The sequence below is a fragment of the Meles meles genome, chromosome 2, assembly GCF_922984935.1.
Source record: "Meles meles chromosome 2, mMelMel3.1 paternal haplotype, whole genome shotgun sequence".
NCBI classification, from domain to species: Eukaryota; Metazoa; Chordata; class Mammalia; order Carnivora; family Mustelidae; genus Meles; species Meles meles.
The window spans coordinates 180,070,387-180,091,754 of NC_060067.1; the positions used below are offsets into that span (position 1 = coordinate 180,070,387).

Sequence of the window (21,368 nt, forward strand, 5' to 3'; positions counted from 1 at the left end):
TAATGTCATTTCTTCTCATTTTACACATCAGGAAATGCAGACACAGAGAGGCAAGGTACCTTATTCAGGGACACATAGCTGATGGAGCCAGGGTTCAAGTCTGGGAGGTCTGGGTTCCTCTCTACACAGCCTCTATAATCTGTCTAGATGAAGAGATGCCCTTTCTAATGGCTTCGGTGGTATTTGATGTAAAAGCTGCAGGTCTAACTTTACAGTGGATTCCCGTACAAGAGCACAATGAAGAACATAATGCATAGTGTCTTTGTTTTGTTTTCAGTGCATACACATGGACTCTTAATAAAGTCATCCAACGAACATGTGCTGTATGAAGCTAAGTGCTGGATATTGTGAGGTTCTGGAGCTATGCATTTGAAGAAGCTCGGTTACCTTCCCTCCAGGAGTCCAGATACCAGTAAAAATCTGTGAAGAGGGAATTTGTGGGGTAAGCACAAAGATGAAAATATAAAAAAATAGCATTCTGGGAGCAGGGTGGGGGGGGGTGAGAGAGAGAGGGAGGAAGAGAAGAAGAGAAGAAGGAGGAGAGAGAGAAGGAGGAAAGGAGGAGAGAAAACATTTGGGAAGAGTTGATACTGAGGGGTAGGGGGTCTATTTCCACTCTACTTTTTGCTCTGCAAGTCCCTGGCCCCCATTCTTGCTGTAAGACACCCATGGATCATGGGCAGAGTTTGATTTGGGTTTGACCCACATCTATGATTTATTAGTTGGTGACTTCAGGGCAACTCATTTCTAGGTTTACATAATGGGTTCAGATATCCCTACCCTGATAGATGTCATGGGTTTTTTGTTTTGTTTTGTTTTGTTTTAATGAAAGTCAAAATGAAATCCTAGCTGTTGCAGTCGAGTGCAAAATGTGAAACCAATGCCAGTGGCAAGCATTTCTCTGATTTGTTCATCTGTGCCACCTAAGGGGGTGGAAAAGCAAGCTTTTATCTTCAGAACTGTGGGTAACTAAATGGCAGACCCATGCATAATTTAATGAACCGAGTAGGCTCCCTGGAATGTGTTTAGACTTCAGGGAAATATCTGATTTAGCATCCCAGAGGATCTCATGTGCAAACACACTGTCAGTGGCTACGTGGGCACAAGTGGTGTTGCATTTCACAAGTCTGCCTGGAAGATGCAAGATAATGGATGGCAAGAGTGATGTCTGGAGGGGTCCACAGGTGCTAGCATTAGGGCCATATTTGATATTACTGAACCACAGGAAGGGGAAAAGCAGAGAGTCCAGGAATATTTGAAAAATAGAAACCTTTGAGTTAGGACTCAAAGCTCCTAAACTTGGCATTAAAAAAATTACATTTATGAAACACCTTATAGCTTTAAACTATAAGTCAAAAAGTTTTTCTCTTTCTCCTTAAAATCCATCTATCATCCATCAATCCATCAGTCCTCGATAACATTGACTAATTTGTTAGGTATTATCGCCTCCATTTTATAAGTAAAGAAACAAAAGACCCAGAGAGGTTATTTACTCAAGTCCGCTCAACAAAACCAACAAATAAGAGGATATCTCACCTGAAATCTGGTTATTTCCACTATACTGTAGAAAATTGGTACAGTCAAAAAAGAAACGAAGTTGGCCAAGTTGGTGAATGACTGATTTCACAGGAGAAAGTGAAATTGCTTTCTAACAGGAGAACCATCAAGCCAGCACAAGTTACCGTGGCATAACATCAGGGATCTAGATCAATCTCAGATCTACTCATTATCCTCTTAATTGGGATTAACAATCAAAATCTACCCACGATTTTCACTGACCTATGTACGATTTCCAGTGACGTGCTCAGGAAAATAAACAGAGGACAGCTTTACCTTGTCAACCTTCAACCAGATTCTAGGATTTTGGGGAAGGACTTCATGCTTGGCCTTTCCATAGGCAAACTAATGTTCCCGCAGCAGCTGTCTGCAAGGCCCCGAGGCGGTCTTCTTTTGTCAGCTCACTCTGAGAATTTGCCTTGAAACAGAAGTTCCTCAGGCAGCCCTAGGGAACCCCGCATCTCTTGAAATCCTCTAATCAAAGAGAGCTTTTGCCTAAAGCTCTAACTAGCTTATAAAATGGGAGGGAAGATAGTGGCAATTATCCAAGTGATTCAAGCAAGAGAAATGAATTTGATCTTCATTACCTAACTTTTCAGGCAAAAATTTTGTCCCAGCGGTGTTTCTCCTGTTCTTATCATGCAGAGAATCACCTGGGGATCTTGTTAAAATGCAGATTCTAATTCAGTAGGTTTGGGGTGGGGATGGAGATTCTGCATTTCTAACAAGCTGCCTTGGGTGCTGACCACAGGTTTAGAAGTGAGGTTTCGGGTTTCAGAGCACAGTCTTACCCCCAGAGCTTGCCCCAATTCTGCATGTGCTGTCTTTGGAGCAGAGGGTCTCAAATGTTAGGCCACCATTAGGTGGCCTCCTCACCTGAGGAACTTGGAAAAAAGGCGAAGTTTGACTTGGTTGATCTGGAATTGGCTTTTCTAAGAAGTTCCTCAGCTGCCCTGAGAGGCCATTCTCTAAGAAATATCTTAGAGGAAGCACAGGGGTAACCCAGGGTACCCGGATGTGCTCAGCGAGGCCTGTCCACAGCCTTGGGAACCAATAAACTCTTAGCTACTAAGAGGTTTCTTTAATGGGCAAAAATATAAAATTCACTGAAAGTTCAGCCTATAAATTCAGCAAAATAAGATAAAGCTAATGGGAGCACTCACACAAACTTCTGCATTGCTGAGTGGGGAAAAGGAATCTCAGATCTCTTGATTATACCCACTTGTTATTTCCTTCTGAAGGACCCAAGAGGTGGTAAGAGTAGGAACAATCTGAGGATTACAATGACTGTTGGGTCCCCCAATAATGGGTCCATGGTCAAAGAAGCGAGACTGATACAAAGCAAAGGTCAAGCAAAGCTTTATTTCACGCCAAGCATCAAGAATCAAACCGACTGTCAAACAGACTGGTCGGGGCCGCCTCTTACAAAGAGGCGACCCCTCCCTGCCTCACAGACTAACTTTTATAGAGCAAAGACCATGTGGTTGAACCTGGCCACACATAGGTGGCCAATGAGATTGCAACACACAGAGAAAGCTGCACAGTCATGCTAGGTCACACACGGGTGGCCAATTGAACTACAATTTACCCTATCGTAAACATTTGAACTAGCCTATCGCCTTGGTCAGAATTGGCACCCAAAAGGTGGGGCCCACACTCCTTGGTAGCTAGGGAGACAGTATGAGCGCTTTACTGATTAGATGTGTCCACCTGACCCAACTCATCCCTGCATTTGGGCTGTTATCTCTACCTGACCAGACCCACCCTTGAGTTTGGGCTTTGTTTCCTGGGACTGGTTTCCCGGACTTCCTTTTAAGTAAGTTCCCCTGGGGGGTGGGCAGGGTCAATTTAAGTTTTGTGGCATAAACAACAAAATGGCTGTTCAACTGAGGTGGAGCCGCTCTGGCTAAATAGGCCCTTACAATGACTGGTACCTGAGACCCAGAAAAGGGCCAGACAGCCCAGTAAGAAGTACAAGGACACATGCAGCTCCACGGGCAAAATGAAGTCATATTTTTTTGTTTTTGTTTTTAGAAATGGTTTCTACGGAAACTTACTAGAAAGGTTTCTCAGTCTACAGACTGAGACCCTTTTGAGGGATGTGTGTTTTTCGGTGAAGGATTCATTATAAAGTAACAATAGAAAAGTGAACAAAATGGACCCACAGTCCACAGAGTTCTGTTCCTCTAGGATTCCCTACTTGCCTTACTTGGATGACTCCTTGCGGGAGAAAGGGATGACTCGGTTTCAGGGGCTCATCCTGAATTACAAGAGGACATCACGTGATGGAGAATAAGGCAGAGCTGAAAGGGCAGGGAATTGAGACCCAAATGAGAAGTTGCAGCCATGGCCCAACTATGAAGTGGCTGTGACATCTTGCACCATCACTTACCTTCACTGGGCCTTCATGTCCATCACATACGAGAATGGCATTAAAGCTGATTACACATAGCCCCCTGCCCCCCACCCCCCCCCACCCGCAGCATGGAAATTCTGTGTTTTCATCACTGGAGCAATTGTTTTTTGCTCACAAATGCCACAGCGAACTAAGACAATCTGGGAAAACCCTTAGAAGCCCTTCATTCACTGAAGAACTCATTGCATAGTGTCTGTTAAGACTGCTGTGGGTGTAGACTTAGTGACCTATCCTCTGATTTCATTATGGCCAAGTTCCATATTATGAAAGGCCTTCTCCTTGACAACTCTACCTTTTGTTTTTTGTTTTTTCTGATCCAGTCATTGCCATAGACCACATTCCTGTTCTAGAGCATTGGAATCTCTGATCTGAAATAAATGGGTGAAACTTGGCTCCTTTTTATAATGACCTTTTAAATTAATCTGTCCTAGACTTTTTTGGTTGGTTTGTTTGGAATATTCAGATCATTTTTTTGCTGTTGTTTTTGTTTTTCAAACTCTTATTAGCACAATGATAATTGCTGATATCTTCCAATTCTGGAGCTTGGTAGTTAGTTTACAGAATAGACTTGGACCCTTTGGATAGAGATATCTGAAGTTTAAACCTCACCTCCTTTGTGACAAATGCTTTGATTCCCTTAATCAGAACCTTTTCTTCGTTTTTGAACCTATAAATCATTGCCCTTTCCCCCACCATCCTTTAGCATATTTCTAGGTGTAAGGGAGCAATTTTGGATAATATGTGATACAAATTTATATGAAACACTGAAATAATTGGGTAGATTAAAATATGTACAAAAAGCATACAGAGAACTTGGTAGGGATCTTTCCATTGAATGAAACATGTCTCATAGGAAAATGATGGTCTTGGTCTGAGAAATCTGGGATCTGTGGGGAAGGAGATGGACAGGTGGAAAGGAGGAATTTCTCATACTTCAGCCCTGCACAGCCTACATGGATGACATTCACTTCCAGCTCAGACACTACCAACTCTACAACTCTATGAACTTAAGGGAGCTTACTAACATCCCTGATTTCCAGTTTTCTCAATTCTCAAAAGGAGATAATACCAAGCTCCTAGGGTAGACAATGAAATGACACATGCACATAAAGTCTAACAGAGGCTGGTTTGGGAATTCAGTCAATATATCTTAACAACAATGAAATTGACTTTGGAGGGCAGCACCAGCTGAAGATGACTGGGGGTAGCTCTACTGGCAGGTGGGACAAACCATGGAGATAAATTCTTGGGCCAAATTCAGGCAAGAGTGAAGCCTAACTTAGAAATAAGGGTCATGGGGCATTTTCTGAAGTTAACTGTTTAAGTACGTTCAATCCACCACTCTTTCAGTGCCCCATTTGTCCAAAAGCCATGAGGGTTAGAAGCGACTGCCTGATTATTATGCTTTATAGTACATACTCATCAGAAGAGAGAGAACTCAATAAAAGGGAATAAAATAATTGGTAGTATTTCTTTCTCCAAGGTATAAACTCCTTATTTTGAGACATATAATTATTAAAATTCTAATTGGCTATTGGCAGGTAGAAAATTGGAAGCAAAGAAATGCATTCTAAAAGACTGGAAACTCTGTGGATGATTTTTATTCTTCTCAGTAGTTTGTGCTACTTAGTGGTTTTCAGAGAAACAAATCAATAACTATTATTTAGAGTTTCCCTCTGGCTTCCAGTGCGTTAGGAGCCTTTTCTCTATCAGTGATCCTGTAATTTCATCAATATGGTATCATTAGCGCTCCACAGTTAGCAATTAACCTTTATCCAACACGCTCAGTTATAGCTTTAGGAAAAAAACTGTCAGTCCCGTGGAATATGCTCAGATTTCAGTGGTATGGCTAGTTCTATTTAAGACAGATGAAACAGCCGTTAAAGTTAGTTAGAGCTAGAGTAAGTATTGATTTGCAAGAACCAATTTCCTGTTTTTAAGGCAATCCAAGGAACCAAGGGGATATCTGTATCAGTCATTTTTAATCTTGGTAAGAAGTAAAGTAAGAGTTCACTAAGAGGAGTACCATCACCACATTCTGGTTTCTTGTGGAGCTCATTAATGACAGCTCCATTTTAGAGACCAAAACATGTATTAGTATTCTGCTAGTTACACTGCAGTTGCTATATATGTAGAGTGCTTTCACACAATTACATCAACCCTGAACAACAGAGGTTTGATCTGCACAGGTTCATTTACACGCAGACTTTTTAAAAAAATAAATACGGCTCAGTGTTGTAAATGTATTTTCTCTTTCTTATGATTTTCTTTTTTTTTTTAAAGATATTTATTTATGATAGGAGGAGCAAGATGGCGAAGGAGTAGGAGACCTAAATTTCGTCTAATCCTAGGAATCAGCTAGATAATTATCAAACCATTCTGAACACCTATAAACTCAAAAGGAGATCAAAGAAAAGAATAGCAGTAATTCTATGAAGGGAAAAACGACCACTTTCTGGAAGGTAGGATGTGTAGAGAAGTGAATCTGAGGAGATATGCAAGGTGGGGTAGCCTCTGTCAGCTAGCTATTGGCAAGTGATAGAGCAGTGGAGCACAAAATCAGAACTTTTAGAAGTTTGCTCCGTGGAGAGATGTCACTCCAGGGCTAAGTGGTGTGTGTGTGTGTGTGTGTGTGTGTGCGTGTGTGTGTGTAATCCTCACTGGGACAGTGTGGTCTCAGGACTTGGGGTAACAGAAAGACCGGGGTGCCTGAGTGCAGCAGAGCTCCCAGGGATCAGAGTGGGAAAGCCGGCTGCAAAGACAGAGTCAGGGAGGGGGCTTTCAGCTTGGAGTTGCCATAAACCATAATCCGTAGAACATTTGGACCACTACTCTTTGAGCTGGGACCCCACAAGTGGCAGATCCAGGGAGACCCCGCCCTTTCTCCACCAGGAGGAGTGGCACGGGAGCACTCTGCAGGAATCTGCTGGGTGGAGAGACTCCAAATGGGGCTGTGTGCCAGAGATAGAAATGCTCAGCCACAGGCTGGGTGAGCACAGAGTGTGGCCAGAGACCAGGGAGACAGGAGTGATTGACTGCTCTTCTCTGAGGGCTCACCAAAGAGGGGGGCCCTGAGTGCTCGGCTCCTACAGGGCCAGAGATTGGGAGGCTGCCATTTTCATTCTCATCTTCTAAAGCTGTACAGAAAACTGTCAGGGAAGAAAAGCTCCTGGGAGCAAACCCAAGGAGATTACCTAGCCTGGCCCCTAGCAAGGGCGGTGTAATTTCTCCTCTAGCAAAGACACTTGAGAATCATTGCAACAGCCCCTCCCACAGAAGATCAGCAAGAACATCCAGCCAAGAACAAGTTTACCAATCAATGAAAACTGCAAAACTCCAGCCCTAGGGGAATACAGAACATAGAATTATGGCTTTTTCCCCATGATTCTTTAGTCTTTCAAAGTTAATTTGTAAAATTTTCTTTATTTTTTCTTTTTCTATTTCTTTTATTTTAATTTTTCTTCTCTCCTTTTTTATCCAACATCTTATCATCAATTTCTTCTTTAAAATCTTTTAAATTTTCATTTTTATTGTCATATTCCATCCCTTCATCATATCTACCCATATATATATATATATATATATATATATATATGTTTTTCTTTCTTTTAAAATTTTGGGAAGCAGTATCTTCTAACAGACCAAAGTACACCAGAAATCTAGTGTGTGGCTCTGTTCTATTCACCAACCTCACCATATTCTTTTCCCTCTCTCTCTCTCTCTTCCCTCTGGTTTTGTGTCTCTTCTGATTTGGTTAGTGTATATTTTTCTGGGGTCATTGTTCTGTTTTAGGATTTTGTTCGCTCATTCATCTATTCTTCTCTGGACAAAATGACAAAACAGAAAAACTCACCTCAAAAAGAAGAACAAGAGGCAGTACTGACTGCCAGGGACCTAATCAGTATGGACATTAGTAAAATGTCAGAATTAGGGTTCAGAATGACGATTATAAAGATACGAGCTGGGCTTGAGAAAAAGCATAGAAGATACTAGAGAATCCCATTCTGGAGAAATAAAATCTAACCAAGTCAAAATAAAAAAAACTATTAATGAGGTGTAATAAAAAAAATTGAGGCTCTTACTGCTAGGATAAATGAGACAGAAGAGTGAATTAGTGATATAGAAGTCCAAATGATAGAGAACAAAGAAGCTGAGAAAGAGAAAAACAACTACTGGATCATGAGGGGAGAATTTGAGAGATAAGTGACACCATAAGACAAAACAATAGTAGAATAATTGGGATCTGAGAAGAAGAAGGGGGGGGCAGAAGATATATTGGAGGAAATTATAGTGGAGAACTTCCCTAATTTGGGGAAGGAAACAGGCACCAAAATCCAGGAGGTGGGCGGCTGGATGGCTCAGTGGGTTAAGCCCCTGCCTTCGGCTCAGGTCATGATCTCAGGGTTCTGGGATTGAGTCCTGCATCGAGCTCTCTGCTCAGCAGAGAGCCTGCTTCCCTCTCTCTCTCTTTCTTTGCCTGCTTCTCTGCCTACTTGTGATCTCTTTCTGTCAAATAAATAAATAAAATCTTAAAAAAAAATCCAAGAGGCAAAGAGAACCCCCCCCCAATCAATAAAAATAGGTCAATACCATGACATGTAATAGAAAAACTTACAAAACTCAGAGACAAAGAGAAAATCCTGAAAGCAGATTGGGACAAGAGGTCTATAACCTACAATGGTAGAAACAGTAGATTGGCTTCAGACCTATCCACAGAGACCTGGCAGGCCAGAAAGTACTGGCATGATATATTCAGGGTACTAAATGAGAAAAATATGCAGTCAAGAATACTATATCCAGGTAGGCTGTCATTGAAAATAGGAGGAGAGATAAAAATTTTCCAGGACAAACAGAAACTAGAAGAATTTGCTATCACCAAACTAGCACTACGAGAAATATTGAAAGGGGTCCTCTAAGCAAAGAGGGAACCTAAAAGTAGCATAGACCAGGAAGGAACAGCAACAATATACAGTAACAGTCACCTTACAGGCAATACACTGGCACTAAATTCACATCTTTCCATAGTTAGCCTGAATGTAAATGGGCTAAATGCCCCAATCAAAAGACCTCGGGTATCAGACTGGATAAAAAAAGAAAAATCAAGACCCATCAATATACTGTCTGCAAGAGTCCCATTTTAGACACAGATACCTCCAGATTTAAAGTGAGGGAGTGGAAAACAATTTATCATGCTAATGGACATCAAAAGAAAGCTGAGGTGGCAATCCTTATATCAGACAAATTGGATTTTAAATCAAAGACTATAATAAGAGATGAGGAAGGACACCATATCACACTCAAGATCAAGAAGATATAACAATTTTAAGTATCTATGCCCCTAACATGGGAGCAGCCAATTATATAAACCAACCAATAACAAAATCAAAGAAATACATCGACAATAATGCAATAATAGTAGGGGACTTTAAAACCTCCTCTCATTGAAATGGACAGATTATTTAAGCAAAAGATCAACAAGGAAATAAGGGCTTTAAATGACACACTGGGCCAGATAGACATCACAGATGTATTCAGAGCATTCCATCCCAAAGCAACAGAATACACATTCTTTCTAGTGCACATGGAACATTCCCCAGAAAAGATCACATCCTGGGTCACAAATGAGGTCTCAACCAGTAACAAAAGATTGGGATCATTCCCGGCATATTTTCAGACCACAATGCTCTGAAACTAGAACTCAATCACAAGAGGAAATTTGGAAAGAACTCAAACACATGGAGGCTAAAGAGCATCCTACTAAAGAATGAATAGGTCAACCAGGAAATTATAAACATATAATGTATGTTTATACATTATCCCCAGGGGTACAGGTCTGTGAATCGCCAGGTTTACACACTTCACAGCACTCACCATAGCACATACTCTCCCCAATGTCCATAACCCCCCTCACCCCTCCCAACCCCCCCCCTCCCCCCAGAAACCCTCAGTTTTTTTTGTGAGATTAAAAGTCACTTATGGTTTGTCTCCCTCCCGATCCCATCTTGTTTCATTTATTTTTCTCCTATCGCCCTAACCCCCCATGTTGCATCTCCACATCCTCATATCAGGGAGATCATATGATAGTTGTCTTTCTCCGATTGACTTATTTCACTAAGCATGATACCCTCTAGTTCCATCCACGTCGTCGAAAATGGCAAGATTTCATTTCTTTTGATGGCTGCATAGTATTCCATTGTGTATATGTACCACATCTTCTTTATCCATTCATCTGTTGATGGACATCTAGGTTCTTTCCATAGTTTGGCTATTGTAGACATTGCTGCTATAAACATTCGGGTACACGTGCCCCTTCAGATCACTACGTTTGTATCTTTAGGGTAAATACCTAGTAGTGCAATTGCTGGGTCATAGAGTAGTTCTATTTTCAACATTTTGAGGAACCTCCATGCAGTTTTCCAGAGTGTCAACCAGGAAATTAAAGAAGAATTTTAAAAATTCATGGAAAAAATGAAAATGAAAACACAACTGTTCAAAATCTTTGGGACACAGCAAAAGTGGTCCTGAGAGGAATGTATATAGTGACACAAGCCTTTCTGAAGAAACAAGAAAGTTTCTCAACTGCACAACCTAACCCTACACCTAAAGGAGCTGGAGAAAGAACAGCAAAGAAAGCCTAAAGCAGGAGAAGAGAAATAATAAAGATCAGAGAAGAAATCTACAAATAAAAACCAAAAGAACAGTAGAACAGAAACTAGGAGCTGGTTCACTGAAAGAATTAATAAGACAGATACACCCCTGGCCAGACTTATCAAAAAAAAAAGGGGGGGGGGGAAGAAAAAGAAAAAGAGAAAGGACTCAGATAAAAAAAAAAAATCATGAATGAAAGAGAAGAGATCATAACCAACACCAAGGAGATAAAAACAATTATAAGAATATATTTTGAGCAACTATATGCTAGGAAATTCGACAATCTGGAAGAAATGGATGCATTTCTAGAGATGTATAAACTACGAAAACGGAACCAGGAAGAAATAGAAAACCTGAACAGATCCATAACCAGCAAGGAAATTGAAGCAGTAATAAAAAATCTTCCAACAAACAAGAGCCCTGGGCCAGACAGCTTCCCAGGGGAATTCTCCAAACACTTGAAGAAGAATTAATACCTATTCTTCTGAGTCAGTTCCAAGAAATAGAAATGGAAGGAAAATTTCCAAACTCATTTTATGAGGCCAGCATTACCTTGATGCCAAAACCAAAGACCAAAAGGCCAATTATAGATCAATATCCCTATGAACATGGATGCAAAGATTCTCACCAAAATACTAGCCAATAGGACCCAACAGTATATGAGAAGGATTATTCACCCTGACCAAGTGGGATTTATTCCTGAGCTACAAGTTTGATTCAATATCTGCAAATAAATCAATATGATACAATACAAGAACAAGAACCATATGATACCCTCAATAGATGCAGAAAAAGCATTTGACAAAGTACAGCATCTTTTCTTGATCAAACTCTTCACAGTGTAGAGATAGAAGGTAAATACCTCAATATTATAAAAGCCATCTATGAAAAACACACAGCAAATATCATTCTCAATGGGGAAAAACTGAGAGCTTTTCCCCTAAGGTCAGGAACACAGCAGGGATGTTCACTATCAACACTGCTATTCAACATAGTACTAGAGGTCCCAACCTCAGCAATCAGACAACAAAAAGAAATAAAGGTATCCAAATTGTCAAAGGAGTAAAACTCTCACTCTTTGCAGATTATATGATACTTTATGTGAAACCCGAAAGACTGCACTCCAAAACTGCTAGAACTCATAAAAAAATTCAGTAAAGTGTCAGGATATAAAATCAATGCACAGAAATCAGTTGCATTTCTATACACCAACAACAAGACAGAAGAAAGAGAAATTAAGGAGTGAATCCCATTTACAATTGCACCCAAAACCATAAGATACCTAGGAATAAATCTAACCAAAGAGACAAAGAATCTGTACTCAAAAAACTGTGGAATATTTTTGAAAGAAATTGAAGACACAAAGAAATGGAAAAACGTTCCATGCTCATGGATTGGAAGAACAAATATTGTGAACTAGTCTATGCTACCTAGAGTAATCTACACATTTAATGCAATCCCTGTCAAAATACCATCAGTGTTTTTCAAAGAAATGGAACAAATAATCCTAAAATTGGAAACAGAAAAGACCTCGAATAGCCAGAGGAGTGTTGAAAAAGAAAACCAAAGCTAGTAGCATCACAATTCCGGACTTCAAGTACTATTGCAAATCTGTCATCATCAAGACAGTATGGTACTGACACAAAAACAGACACATAGATCAATGCAACAGAATAGAGAAACCATAAATGGACCCTCAACTCTACAGTCAACTAATCTTTGACAAAGCAAGAAAGAATGTCCAGTGGAAAAATGGCAGTCTCTTCAACAAATGGTGCTGAGAGAATTGGACAGCCACATGCAGAAGAATGAAGTGGACCATTTCCTTATACCACACACAAAAACAGACTCAAAATGGATGAAAGACCTCAATGTGAGAAAGGAATCCATCAAAATCCTTGAGGAGAACACAGGTGGTAACTTCTTCTACCTCAGCCACAGCAACTTCTTCCTAGAAACATTGCCAAAGGCAAGGGAATCAAGGGCAAAAATGAACTATTGGGACTTCATCAAAATCAAAATGTTTTGCACAGCAAAGGAAACAGTCAATAAAACCAAAAGACAGCTGATAGAATGGGAGAAGATATTTGTGAAAGACATATCAGATAAGGGCTAGCATCCAAAATCTACAAAGAACTTCTCTAAATCAATACCCAAAGAACAAATAACCCAATCAAGAAATGGGCAGAAGACATGAACACACATTTCTGCAGAGAAGACATCCAAATGGCCAACAGACACATGAAATAGTGCTCAACGTCACTCAGCATCAGAGAAATACAAATCAAAATCACAATAAGATAACCACCTCACACCAGTCAAAATGGCTAAAATTAACAAGTGAGGAAGCGGCAGATGTTGGCAAGGATGCAGGGAAAGGGGAATCCTCCTACACTGTTGGTGGGAATGAAAACTGGTGTAGTCACTCTGGAAAACCGTAATGAGGTTGCTCAAAAAGTTGAAAATACAGCTACCCTACAACCCAGCAATTGTACTACTGGGCATTTGCCGCAAAGATACAAATGTAGTGATCTAAAGGGGCACATGGACCCCAGTGTTTACTTTTAAAGCAGCAATGTCCACAATAGCCAAACTATGGAAAGAGCCTAGATATCCATCTACCAACGAATGGATAAAGATGATGTGAGATACACACACACACACACACACACACACACACACACACACACAGGAATATTATGCAGTCATCAAAAAATGAAATCTTGCCATTTGCAATGACAATGGAACTATGGAACTAGAGGGTATTGGGCTAAGCAAAATAAATCAGTCAGAGAAAGACAATTATTATATGATCTCACTTATATGTGGAATTTCAGAAATAAGGCAGAGGATCATAGGGGAAGAGAGGAAAAAAATGAAAAAAGATGAAACCAGTGAAGGAGGCAAACATAAGAGACTCTTAATCTCAGGAAAAAAATAGGGTTGCTGAAGTGGACAGGGGTGGGAGGGATGGGGTGACTGGGTGATGGACATTGGGGAGGGTATGTGCTATGATGAGTGCTGTGAGTTTAGCACCCTGTGAAGCACTTGTTTTGAATCTTTGCAAATAGTGTTTTGTTGACTTCTTTTCTTTAAAATAGTGTAGAAGATTTACAAGTCACACTTACAATAATATTAAACTAGATCTAAAGTATTGCTTTTGACATGTATTATAAATAACTGGAATTATTTAAATAGTCAAAACACAGTAATTAAGATGTGGACAGAGTAGTTATTCATTCATGTTGTTTACAGTAAAGTGAATTGGCTGGCATATAAAATGTAATTACTGAAGGGGAGGAAGTTTCCAAAGACAGATCTACAAATAATCTAGGTGTCAGATGAAAAATTTCAAGTAGAGAAAGAAATGCTCACTTCGGTTTGTCATAAACTAAATTAAATACAGAAAGCAATACAAGCTTTTTTTAAGAAGATTAACCCTTTTCCCCCCAAATATATGAATACAATTCAGTAGAGAAAGAAGTGACCTTTTTTTTTTTAAATCCAGAAAAAAATATATAAAGATAAAAAAGAGAAAACAACCTATGAAATAAATTTAAAACCTGGGATAATGTTTCTTGGGTTGTCTAACTCTTGGAGAAGCTCTTGAGAAGCCCTATAGATCTTGCTCCTCTTTATCACTAGAGCTGAATGTGGAAAGCAAATTAAATTATCTTCAGTTGCATGATCTACTTCCAGTCATGAGGTCTGAAAAGAGTTTAGATGGAATGGAGGAGTTTAGAATTCACTGATTGCTTTGATTTGGGGCACTTTATTTTAAATGATGGGGAAAATTTTGGTGTGGACTTTCCTTGAGTCTTCTATTAAAAATTCCGTATCGCTGGGTTTCTTTTGGTTTTAATAATGATGTACACATATAGATTAAGTGCTATTTTTTCCATACAACTGACATGCTTTTTTTTTGGTCTTTCACATCTAGTATTGAATTATACTGTTATAGTCATCAAAGTTATTATTATGGGAGGATTTAAAGTCCTCTTAAAAGCAAGTTTCATAATCCTAGTGTTAAGCGTATCAAATTTAAGAAGTGTAATAGTTCAGTATATACATATGTATGTGTGTATATATACACATATATACACAATTATTCTTTTATTAAAAATCTTTTCATGACTTCAATACACACCATAGTTAATCATGATAGAGACATTTTCCCAGCAGTGGTTGAATTGGGAGTAAAAAGCCTAGCACCCCTTCTTCCCTCATCCCCAGTTGAAGTCACTGAGACACCACTGCAATTTGAAAAACAATAGTGTAGTTCACATCCTTCCCATTTACACACAAGGAAACTGGGGCCCAAACATGGGGCCCAGTCCCCCCCCCCCCCCGAGACCCACTCATTCCCCCACCTGAGACCCACCCCGAGCTCAGTGATAAGATGATGGCAAAACTCTTTCTCTGAATATCCAGTGTCCTATTCTCTAATCACACAGAACAAGTGATTTGGGTCTGTGACCTTGAACACATCAGTGACCTCTTTGAATTGATGTATTCTTGTCCTAAAACTGGAAATATGCTAGGAAATATTAAAATAGGAAGAGGAAGAGCAAATCTTCTTCAGGATACTTTTATTTCTACTCAAGGATTCCAGTGGAAATCCTCCAGAAATCACCAGAGCCTTCATCTACAGAAAATCAAATGGAACAAAGACATTAACAGGAACTTCGAAGGAAGCAAACACTAGGAGAAACTCACTGTTCCTCTGGGCATCTGCAGTGGTATATTCCTTAAATACAGAACGGAGCATTTGCAGTAGAGTAATGTGTGTTTTACCACTTCAGTCCTTGTTAAAATTTTCCATGGGAATACCTCTAACAGGAGAGAAATGGGAGTAAGTATTAGCCCTCCTACCCTTGAACACCGATCTAGTGTATAATTTGATGTGGCTAGTGGCAAACACAAAAGTTAATTGCAGCCTCATATTTTACATAAAAGGTATAATCTCTAGCATTTCACTTTTAAAATTTTTCCTTTTGTATTTAAAATTATGAATGAATTTTAATAGAAAATAATATTTGTCCACTTAACTATACTGCTAAGTATTATAGCAAGACTGTGGGGAGGAGAAGAGGGCAGAATAAAGAAAAGACACAGATCATTCTAAAATATCTATTATTTCTATGATTAAATATATACATGGAGATCAGAGGATGGTACATTTTCTCTATGACTCATCTTTCTGTCCATACTAATTTCACATAAGTTGAGTGAAGATGAATCCCTTCTCTTGTTCTCCTTTGATCCAACAGATTACTATATGCTGATGGACATTAATAAATATTTTCTGAGGAATTTATTCTTCTAGACCCAAATATCCTTCTACACCCAAACATTTTAGCATTTCCTATCTAACACATCCATATCTGTATAAAAAAACATCTAGAGTAATATAGGTTAGATGCACATAAATACTTAAATTTGGCTTTGCAAAGCATTATGTGTTCTTTAAAAAGTTCTGTCCATTGTTTTCAATCAAAAGAAAAGAAATGCATATATAGACACACACATAAAGGCATAAGTAATAATTAATTATAATTAAGAGCAAAACGTTTGCACAAAGAGGTACATTTCTACCTGGCTGAATCAAAAAGTAAGAGAAAAAAAAGTGGGTGATGGGGTGGAAGTGTGCTGAGAGGACTCCTGCAGGTCTTTGAGATTGAGTCATGCACAAACCTTCACAGATTTCTTCCAAACTGTTCAGTGACATCATGTTGGTAGTTTGAATCAACATAGGTGGGAGTAGTGATAAAGTGGGAATCAGCAAACATGATCAGGATTTGTTTCCCCAAGCTTGGATCAGTAAATATGAATCCACACATCACTATTTAAGATCCTAAAGAACCCAAGGAGGACTTTTTCAAAACTTGATCAGTTGTCAACACTTCTTAATTTATATTTCATACAGGTAGACTTACTTTAGTACTTTTCTTGCCTTCCAGTTCCCTGGGTTGATACTTTTAGATGTATTTGCAGCAAATGTACTGGTTAAAATGCTGCCTAAAAACAAATCCTGAAAATTTGGAAGGGGAGGCGAACCATAAGAGACTATGGACTCTGAAAAACAACCTGAGGGTTTTGAAGGGTCAGGGGTGGGAGGTTGGGGGAACAGGTGGTGGGTAATAGGGAGGGCACGTATTGCATGGAGCACTGGGTGTTGTGCAAAAACAATGAATACTGTTACGCTGAAAAAATAAATAAAATGGAAAAAAAAAACAGGAAAAAAAACCCCACAAATCCTGTTGTGCTGTATTAAATATCAGAATGCTCCAAGAAAACAATAGTGACATCACACGGGGTTAAGAGAAAATAAGTGATAAATACTTGAAGAAAGATAGGAACTAGTTTGAAGTAACATCAGCAATATGGTTAAGTAGGAAGCCCTGGACCCTTGTTCCTCCCAGAAACACAACAATTCAGCAGCAGCTCATGATAGTTCCCTTAATTAGAAATCAAAAAATGTAAATTGCCACAATGACAACAAAGTGTGTGGGGGGGGAAGAGGAGGGATGATAAAGTGTAGAATCTTTTCATGTGACTGAACTGAAGCTGTCACTAGCTTAACATAAACCCCAGGGTAAACACACACACACACACACACACACACACCCTATATAGAAGCTACACAAAAGAAAAAGAGAAGAAAATCTAAGCATATCAATTCAAAAAATTGACAAAGCACAGAAGGTACCAAGAAAAGGAGAGGCAGAAAAAAGAATAAGACTAACAGAAAACAATAAACAAAATGGCAATTGTATATCCTTCCCTATCGGTAATTACTTTAAATGTAAATGGATTAAAAGCCCCATCAAAAGATAAAGAATGGCTGAATGGATGGAAAAAAAAAACAAGACCCAGTGGACCAAAGTAGAAGTTTGTTTCACTCTCTCATAAAAGAAGTCGGAATGTAGGCAGTCCAAGCCTTCCATGGCTGCTCGACTATCATCAAGGGCCAAATTATTTTTATTTTTTGTTTTACAGCATTTTTATGTGCCTTAGGGTCTAATGTGGTGCTTGAGCCTCAGTCATTATTTTAGCATTCCAGCAAGCAAAAAAAAAAAATATACTGAGGAAGCAGTGAAGAGAGAAGAATGTACCCCTCCCTTTAAAGACACTTAAGAAACTCCTTTAGAAGTCCCACATGATAATTCTGCTTATGTTTCTTGGCTAGAACTTAGTCACATTGTCATACTGGACACAAGGAAAACTGGAACATGTACTCTTTATTCTGGATAGCCATATAACCAACTATAAATTAGGGGGTCTATATCTAAGAGAAGAATTAGGACTACATATTAAGGTAGGAGAGTAGTAATCTTTTCCATAGCTAAGCATGCAAGTCCAATCTATAGCCTTTTAAAACTACAGGTAAATGGTGTTTCAATTACCTGTTGCTGTGTAACAACCCCCCCCCCCCCCCCCCCGCAAAACTTAGTGGTTTTAAATAACAAGATTTTCTCATTTCTTACAATTCCATGTTTACAATTGGTTTTGCCCAGTTAGATGGTTTTTCTGACCTACATGTTATCTGCTGAGAGCACCCATGAGGCTCATTTCAGATGAGAGCTTGACTGGCACTGGAATGTCCAAGACAGCTTTGCATATGTCTTTGTAGGGAACACGGAGATGTCTAGAAGGCTGCAGTCTTACCCTTTGCTCCATCAGGGTAGCCATGTCTCTCTATATGGTGACTCCTGATTTATATGAGGGCAGTTTTAAGCCACCAGGCCTCCAAAAGCTGAGGACTAGAACTCTCACAATGGTACTTCTACTGCATTCTACTGGTCAAAGCAAGCCACAAAGTTATACCAGATACAATAGCAGGAGCAACAGACTCTACCTTCGTATGATAGGTGTGGCACATGCACGGAGTGAGAGGAAGAATTGCTGGCGGCCATCTTTGGAAGCGACGTTCCACAACAGCCTATCACTTCAGTTAGGGATCCGCAGGAGGCTAGGGGTTGACTGAAGTTGTCTGTATTTCAGACAGAAGGGAGAGGAGAGGAAATTCACAGGTGATTGTGTTTCATATACAAGAGTAAAAATGACTAGCTTACACTGATATTTCAGAGTCCAAGTTGACCAGATGTTGTGAAGGCAGCATGTAGAGATTTCCATCATTTCTGCAAGTGGCCCAGAAAACAGCAGAATTACTCTCACATAGAATTGTTGGCAGTGTAAGTTGGTATACACTTTCTAGGTATAAGCCTTAAAAATATGTGTCCTATTGATTCAGTAATTCTGATTTTTCAAAAAGATTTTATTTATTTATTTGACAGAGATCACAAGTAGGCAGAGAGGCAGGCAGAGAGAGAGAGGGGGAAGCAGGCTCCCTGCTGAGCAGAGAGCCCCATGTGGGGTTTGATCCCAGGACCCTGAGATCATGACCTGAGCTGAAGGCAGAGGCTTAACCCACTGAGCCACCCAGGTGCCCCAGTAATTCTGATGTTGAAGTATCTATCTTAAGTGCATATTTTAACAAGCGTGAACACATTCACATGCAAAATGTTCAATGCAGTATTTTTGTTTGCTAATGAAAAAGTGGGAATAATTGAATATTTATCAGAAAGATTTATCTAGAGGGATAATAGAATACACTGCAGCTTTAAAGAATAATAGTGTTTGAAAGGTTTTCACCTGTTTGAAGTGGCAAAGTAGTCCAAAGAGGAGAATATAAATTGTTTATGTACAAATTGCATATAATTTCCTTTTTGCAAAATATACATAAAAATGTCTGAAAGGACATATGTTAATAATGCTCATATTATGGCTACTAATATTATGGCCTCTTTTTTCTCAGTTGTAGTCTCTAAACTTTTTAATAAACAAACATTATTAATGTACTAAAATCATATTAAATGCAGTATTAAATATCAGAGCAATTGCATAGTATCCACTTGGCTTATGTTTTCCAAACACAACCATGTGAGTGAGTTTATATGAGTCCTTACTGTTCTTCCCAAGGAGCAGAAAATTATATTCAAACATTCCTTTTCTGGATACAGTTCTTAATTGTGAGCCCATCCATCCATGTGGACTGTTGCCTCCCTTCTTAGTATAGTCTGTTATTCAGTTTTTCAGCTATACTTTGGATAATTACAACAGAGCTAGCATTGAGGTTATCACCTCTGATAGCAAATGAAAACAAAGTCCTGGGAACCTGGATATTTTCTAAACTTGCATAGAAAGCCAGAGAATCAAAAGGCATGAGACCCAGAATAAAAGATTTATTAAGATAAAACTACATTTCAAAAGGGCAAAAGCCCACATTATTTTGCTGGGTTTTAACTAACTCACTAAGTCAGTAAGGCCCTGAGAGTGATCATGTGCCCAGTTTGGGCAGGACATTGAATGAAATGGTGACCCCAGTCAGTAGTAGACATGGTCCCGGTCTTGAACGAGAGAGAGAACACAGACCCCGATGAAAGCCATCAGCAGCCCTTACAGAGCAGTCAACCCACCAAGAGACTAGCATGCAGTCTCACTAGGACAAAGGTCCTAGGCATGCAGAGTCTGCAGAGACCCAATTTTTTTTTCCTAAAAAATTGGACCTCTGCCTTCGTTTTTATTCTTACATTAATAGAAAACCATATGATACTGAAAGCCTGGATGAAATTTCTGCAAACATAGGTCTGCTCACTTCTGATCCATTTCTGCTCCACTGACGACCATTCTTGATAAATCCTGCTCAAAGACCATCAGTGCTCAAGCATCACCTCCAGAATATGTATGTAGATATGTATGTATGTATGTATGTATGTATGTATGTATGTATGTATCATCTATCAATCTTCTGGATATATAAATCTTTCAATGAGTGATCTAGCCAAATCGACTCTTCCAATGTTAAACTCAAGCTAGTACCTAAAACTGTTCAGGACAACCAGTTGACATCCATCTCTCAAACACAACCTGGACATTTGAACCTTTGTGCCTTTCTTCAATAGCCACATTCATTTAACAGTAATACCTATTTCCCCCAAATCCGAATCCTTCCTAATCTCCTTCTGAAATTCTCTCTAACCTCAGCAGATGTAACTATCATCATTGACATCCTTTTGTCCTCTTAATGTCAGGGCTAGCTATATATTTGATACCATTTATGTATTATTTTGGATCGATACCTTCAACATTCTATGCTGGGTTGTTAATTTTCTTTTCAGGTTTATTGTAAGAACATTTTATATGAAAATTTATATAGGTAACTTACACATATAATTTCATCAAAGTGCAAAATAATAAAACCTAGCATTGTTGAATACTCATTATACATCAGTATTTAACAGTGAGCTTGGGGCACCTGGATGACTCAGTTGGTTAGGTGCCTGGATCTTGGTTTTGGCTTTGGTGGTGATTTCAGGTTGTGGAATCAGCTCCATGTGGGGCTTTGCTTTCAGCAGAGTCTGCTTGAGACTCTCTCTCCGCTGCCCCTACCCCTCATGCTCGCATGTGCCTGTGCACTTTCTTTCTTTAAAATACATGGATGGATCTTTAAAAAAATAAGAATAAAAAATAAAAAAAGAGTGGTACCTGGGTGGCTCAGTTGGTTGAGCATCTGCCTTCGGCTCAGCTGGTGATCCTGTCCCGGGATACAGCCCCTCCTTGGTCTCCCTGCTCAGTGGGGAATCTGCTTCTCCTTCTGCCCCTTTCCCTTTCTCTCTCTCTCAAATACATAACTAAAATCTCAAAAAAATAAAAATAAAAAAGAGCTTTACATGTACTTAATTCT

At 39.4% G+C, this 21,368-nt stretch overlaps 1 long non-coding RNA gene across 1 annotated transcript in view; it reads left to right on the top strand.

Annotated features, from left to right (window-relative positions):
• Positions 1-282: 282 nt before the first annotated feature.
• The window catches only part of LOC123937233, a 75,266-nt gene continuing 54,180 nt past the window's right edge, over positions 283-21,368 (top strand). Inside the window, exon 1 of the long non-coding RNA XR_006817442.1 lies at positions 283-442. This is a non-coding gene — a long non-coding RNA (uncharacterized LOC123937233). The remainder of the gene's footprint in view (positions 443-21,368) is intronic.